Source organism: Acanthochromis polyacanthus, chromosome 11 (genome assembly GCF_021347895.1).
Source record: "Acanthochromis polyacanthus isolate Apoly-LR-REF ecotype Palm Island chromosome 11, KAUST_Apoly_ChrSc, whole genome shotgun sequence".
NCBI lineage: Eukaryota > Metazoa > Chordata > Actinopteri > Pomacentridae > Acanthochromis > Acanthochromis polyacanthus.
In genome coordinates, this window is record NC_067123.1 from 11107060 (window position 1) to 11113830 (window position 6771).

A 6771-nucleotide genomic window follows, 5' to 3' on the forward strand; every position below is an offset into this window, starting at 1 on the left:
TGTAGTTGAGTGGTGAATGTTTTCTATTTGTGTAGTAGACTGAAGTCGCTTTGCAGTTGTTTTGTTGTCTTTTCATGATGATTGTGGTCATTCTGTATCACTATGTAGTCATTTTGTGTCTCTTTATGGCTGTTTTGCATCTATTCGTGCGAATTTTCGGTCTCTCTGTGGTTGTTTACTGTCTTTTTGCATCTCTTTGAGATCATGTTGTGTCTCTTTACAATCCTTCTGAGTTGCTTTGGGATCATTTTGCGTCTCTTTGTGGTTGTTTTGCATCTATTTGGGGTACTTTTGAGAGGCTTTGTGGTCATTTTACATATTTTTGTGAGACTTTTGTGTCAAGTTGTAGTAGTTTTGCATCTCCTTGTGGTCATTTTGTGGCTCTTTTTTGTCAATTTCTGTTGCTATGTATTTGTTTTGTGTCTCTTTGTGGTTGTTTTGTATCTATTTGTGGCAATTTTGTGTCTCTTTCTAGTTGTTTTGCATCTATTTGGGTTAATTCTGTGTAGCTTTGTGGCTATTTCCTGTCTCTTTATGGTCATTTTACATGTCTTGTGAGAATTTTGTGTCTGTTTGTGGTACTTTCATTTCACTTTCTACTCATTTTGTGTCTCTTTGAGATTGTTTTGTGTCTACTTGTGGATACTTTGCATCTCTTTCTGGTCGTTTTGTGCATCTGTGGTTATTTTTGTTCTACGTTGTCTATTTGTGTTGCTATGTGGTCATTTAGTTTCTCTTTATGGCCATTTTGTGTCTCTTTGTGATCATTTTGTGTCTCCTAGTGGTCACACTGAGTAGCTTTGGAATCATTCTGTGTCCCTTTGTGGTTCTTTAGTGCCTCTGTTGTTGCAGGATTGACTCTCCAAGCTGAAATCTTTTTCGATTGCTAACACGCATTGGTCCAAACTGAAGTCATATGTTCAAAACTCTTAACACAGTCTGCAAAACAGCAGTCCAGTTGGACCGAACTGTGAATCACTTTCCATTGCTTTCACACAAAATGCATTCAGTGACCACAGTCAAACAAATTCATGAACTCTTTTCTCAGTTTCTAGTTCACCAGCTGCAAAACACTAGACCTTTACAGCACATTTTTCAAATGCTAACACACTGTGTTCAAAACATTTAAAACTACAATCAAAACAGAATAATGGGGAAAACGTGGAATTTCTGCTGCAGCCACATTGAAATCTATGAAAAATCATATCAAAATAAATGAAAAGATTAGGTAATTACACACAGCTGAGTGTAGTTGTCAGCTGAAAACTGATGATGGTTTGCTTTTACATAAACCTCTCATTGGCCCGTACAAGACAAAGAGACTCATTTCTTTTTTAGATGACTTTCATATTCTACTAATGCCAGCAGTGGAGATTGGTCAAAGGGTAAGAAATACTACATTTGCTGTTGTGTGGGACAATGTGGCATTCCACCACTCTGCTGCAGTGACTGTGTGGTTCACTGCACATCTTAGGATGTCTGTGCTGTTTTTACCTCCATACTCGCCCTTCTTGAACCCCACAGAAGAATTTTTTTAAGCATGGAGGTGGAAAGTTTATGATCACTCTCCACACAACCAGCTCTCCTTGCTGGATGCAATGAATGCTGGGTGTGGAGATATTTCTCCTGAGGCCTGCCAGGGGTGGATCAGACACTCAAAAAGGTTCTACCCCACAGTGCATCAGAGAAAATCTAAGATGTGATAAGATGTGACGTGAATGGAAACATGTGGCCAAATGCAGACGTCAGGAGGGGAATGTTACAGTTTACATGTGTTGTTGGTTTTTGAGTTTTATCTCTTGATTTCTATTCTGCCCCCTGAATTCTGAGATTCTGCAGTTTTTTTTTGTTGACAGTAAACTTTTTATCTTTTGTAAGGTCCCAAAGTACCGATGCAAAGAAAATACGTCAATGTTGTAAACTGCTGCATTCCTGATTCATTCTTGTTGCAATATATTACAATGATTTAGAACATTCAAATTGCAAAGATCTTATTTTATAATGAAATACTGATTTATCTAAAAAGAAATCATTCAAATTTGAAATATTACAATTTATTTCATGTAATGCTCTCTGTTGTTAGTATTTTGTGGTTCAGTGTGCTCAGAGTGACAGTGTTTGTTTCCAAAGTGAGACTATTTGCTGGTGTTGTGATTGATTGAGCTTATTTTAAGACATGTATGAAGTGTTTTAACAGTTTTGGGGATGAAATTAACTGTTTTGCTGAGATGCATGATGGAAATTCAGGCTGTGCTAAGAGTTTTGAACATGTGACTTCAGTTTGGACCAATGCTTGTTAGCAATGGAAAAAACTGTAACAATCAGTCTGAGGTTACAAGGCCTTTCCAGTGATGCATTCATGACATATGCACACACTCACTATGAAGAAGGAACAATAAAATCATCAAAGTACAAACTATAAAGAGACAAAAAAGAAACTGCTTAACAAAACTAATTTGCAAAATGTATTATGTTTGGATATACTAGAAAATTTTAAAAAAAAACATACACAATTATACTCATCATACACAGAAATTGAACTTTTTCCTCCATGATTTCTCTTTTTGTACAATTTAACATAAAACAAATTGCATAAAAGTGATTGCGTCCTTAATATATTCTCAGTATTTTCTTTTTATGTGTTTTTTCTGCATTATTTTCACTTCCACCCAGTTTTCCCCAAAGCTCAGACTGTTCTTTTCATATGCTTCTCTGTTTTCTCACTGTCCTGTCTTCTCACACTCTGATATGGAAGTTTAAACTGCTGCAACTTCATTGTAATTTTGTGTGTGTGTGTGCGTGCATCTGCGCGTGCGTGCATGAGTGTGTGTGTGTGTGTTAGTGTGCTGCGGCATTAATGAAGTCTGAATGTAATAAAGCTGTTTTTCCTTCGGGAGCGGACTGATATCACAGTAAATAATCTCCCCGTCCCCACAACAATAACACACAGGTCTGCTATATTACACTGTGCCTGAGCTGGGACCCTCCATGTTCCTGTGTGATGATAACAATAAAGTCTGATGTGGAGCTTTGTTGTGGTTTCGCATATCTCCAACATAGGAAGCTGAACAATCAGAGAGGGTTAAAATTAACATACAAAATCTTCTTTAACACACATTTCGTGATCAAATCAATATAGTATCTGTGTTTTTGCTCTCTCAGTGATCATTGATTTACTGATGATGCAAAATATTTGCTTCTTAAATGTGTAATTACATATTTTGTCTCATGTGACAGTAAATTGAATCTTTGAGGATGTTCAGACAGTGGAACATATGCGTGCAACCCGGATCAATAATCTGTAATCAGGAGCCTGAGCAAAAGCAATTCTAGGCTTGAAATGATTCGTCAATAAATCATTTGTCGACTGATAGAAAGATAATCTGCAACCTTTTCATACTGATTAATGGAGTTCATTTAAAAGCAAAATACTGAAGAAAAAAGGTTTATATACATTTTCTGACTCCTAATAATTCCAATAATCAATCATTAAACACCACTTGGTCCTGAATAAGTCACAGCAAATGGATGGTTGGATTAATCAATAAATCCATTAAGGGTCAGAAATGAGTACAATATATTTTTGTTAAAATAACCAACATTTTTTTTTAACTAATGACCTCAAATCAATATAACTTTGTGTATGAGAGGTGTTTTTCTTTCTTTTGGTGCTGTAACACCCATTAATGCGTCAAATGTATGTCTCTCTATGGCTAATTTCTCCACCTTTATTGTAGAGCTTTATGAAAACTTACCAGCAGACCTCATTAACAATATATTAATCCATGCACGTCATTTAAAATGAACCTGAATTATCCTTTAATCGTCAGATGACGCTCCGATTTATCTGGTGACCCTTTGAAGGGGCCTGACCCCTATTATGGGAGTCAGATAGTAAAAACATTAAAGAATCAGGATTATAGTCAAATCTCAATCACATGATAAGTTTTAATGTAAAGTGAAGCATTTTTAATTGGATGGTTTAAGTACATTTTGCTGATAAAAATCCAACACTTTGAATGCAGATGGACCTTAATCTCTGAGTCAGTTTAACCCCCCTATATTGGTAGTTTTACTTAAACAGGGCAACAATTCCCACCCTGAAGGTCGAGTACTCCTGGAGTTTATTTAAAGCAGCCCCGGGGTACGTGGAAACATTAAGTCATGTGAATAAACAGAAATTACAGTTTAATTGAAGAATTAAGAATATTTTGAACAGATCTAAGCAGAAAAAATAGCAATTAACTTATATTGAATAGTAGAACAGACCATCAAAACAAATGAATAATTGATTCAAACATAGGTAAAGGTAGAAAATAAATGAATGGTTGAAACGGCTGTCCAAATGTACGTTAAACAATAGAGAAGTATTAGCTAGCAGTGTGGATAAACAATTGGAGACTAGTGCTAAAAGTATGCAAAAGTTTTAACATACCTTCTCATTCAAAGTTTATTTGTATTATTTTCAACACTGTAGATTAATACTGAAGATTAACATTTTTTTGTTTACAACATAATTCCATATGACAAAATAATTAAATAAAAATCATTGAATGAGAAGGTGTGTCCAAACTTTTGACTGGTATGTGTAATAGTTGAGAATTACAGCATCTAAGCAAATAAAAAGATGCTAGCTAAACATTTGGGACAAACAGTTAAAAACTATTTGGTGTGACCATTAGAATTGTTTCCCAATAGCTAAATATGAAAGCTACCTACCTAAAACTACAGATAAACAATTAGAAACTGTTTTCAAAACGTGTGGCTAACAGTCGAAATTTTTAGCTAATGGCATAAAATAAATGATTAAATTGTTGTTCACATAAATGACAATTAGCTGATATACAAATAGGTGATATATACCTAGCTAAAATTGGGAAGAAAGAGTCAAAGTTATTAGCTGAATGAAAGTATGGCTGTCGAAATAAACTAAAGTGGCTGAACAGCTAACATAGCTCATTAAAACAATGGATAATCAACTAGAAATTATTAAACAACAGTGTAGAGAATGAAAAAATAAAGTCCTTAGCTAAACATTATGGACAAATAGTTGAAATAGTTAGCTGAAATTGGGAATAAGCAGATCTTTTTCACTAAAAGCATATCTATCTGTTGTTTGCTCACAGTATTAACAGTTCAAACTGTGAGCTTAAAGTGTATAAATGGATCAAATATCTAGCTCAAACTGAATATGGCCATCTTTTCAGATGAGCATGTTAGATTATGAGAGGTGGTGTTGATGAAGGGTTTCTTGTCCACCTGACAGGCCTGTAGGGGGGACGTCAGATCAAACAGGTCAGGATCTGTGGGCCTCTTCAGCACTTTGGGGGAAAGTGTTGCATCTGAAGCAGTGAGCGTTTCATCATGGCTGATCCATGTCCGTCTGCTGGACGTGTTTTGTGGGAGCAGCAGAATCTCGGGCTGCAGGTGTGCTTCTGTGTGCTGATGATGGAGGTCAGGTGAGGTGTAATGGCAGCGGATCTCAGCCCGAACGCTTCCTCTCTCCTCAGGATGGAGAGCTGCCACCTGATGACGGGTTGCCAGGTAACAGCCTTATCCTGGACCATTAAAGTTGCGTTGTGTGTGAAAGCCCTTCAGTCGATGTGTCTCTGTTGGTTTGTTTTAATGTGATTCCAGTTTTACACTTCAGCTCTTACTTTATGGGCTTAATTTAGCCTTTACTATCCTTTTTATGTTTTAATCTCCTTTACTGCAAAGCACCTTTCATTGACTTTGTTCACTCAATTTAAGAAAAGTGCCAAATACAGTGAAAATGAAGCTGACCCAGAATGGACCAGAGCATTCCTCAACAACTGGTCAACTATATTTTTGTGATTGTGCTGTTGGCATAATGTTCAAACATATTCAGCAGCTGTATCTTTGTTTGTGGTTAACAATTGAAATTATTACCTAAAAGTGTAAATAAACAGTTGAACTATTTAGTAAAAATGTTGATAAATAATTGGAAATTGTCAGCCAAAATACCGAATGGGATTAACAGCTCAAATAACTCGCTAAAACTATATGGATGACCAGCTGGAAGGTATTAGCTAACAATGTAAATAAACACTTAAGGAAAAAAGTATGACTTCCAATTAAACTGTTCTCTTAAAGCATGGCTAATACTCGGAACTGTTAGCTAACAGTGTGGTGAAGGCAAAAAGTTGACAAATGGCTAAAATACCTAGCTAAAATGGTGGATAAACAAAATTCTTTGTTAAAACTATGGATAAAAAAGATTGAAATTGTTAGCTAAACATTGTTGGCAAATAGTTAGCTAAAATTGGGAATAAACTAAAAATATCATCTAAAAGTATAGCTATTGTGAAATCGTTTGCTGACAGTATGAATTAACAGTTGAAACTATTTGCTTAAAGTTGATAAACAGCTAAAATACCTAGGTAAAAGGAAGAATAAAGAGTTAGAATTTATTAGCACTATGATAAAGAAATAAATAAAGTGGTTAGCTAAACACTAAACAAATAGCTAGAAAATGTGAATTAACAGAAAATAGTAGCTAAAAGTATAACTACTGTATAATTGTTTGCGAACAGTATACCAGTTCAAACTATTAGTTTACATGGAGTTTGCATGTTCTCCCTGTGCATGTGCGAACTTTCTCTGGGTACTCCAGCTTCCTCCCACAGTCCAAAAACATGCTGAGGTTAACTGATTACTCTAAATTGTCCATGGTGTAGTGAGTAGTGAGTATGATGGTGACATGTCCAGGGTGTCCCCTGCCTTCACCCTAAGTCAGCTGAGATAGGCTCC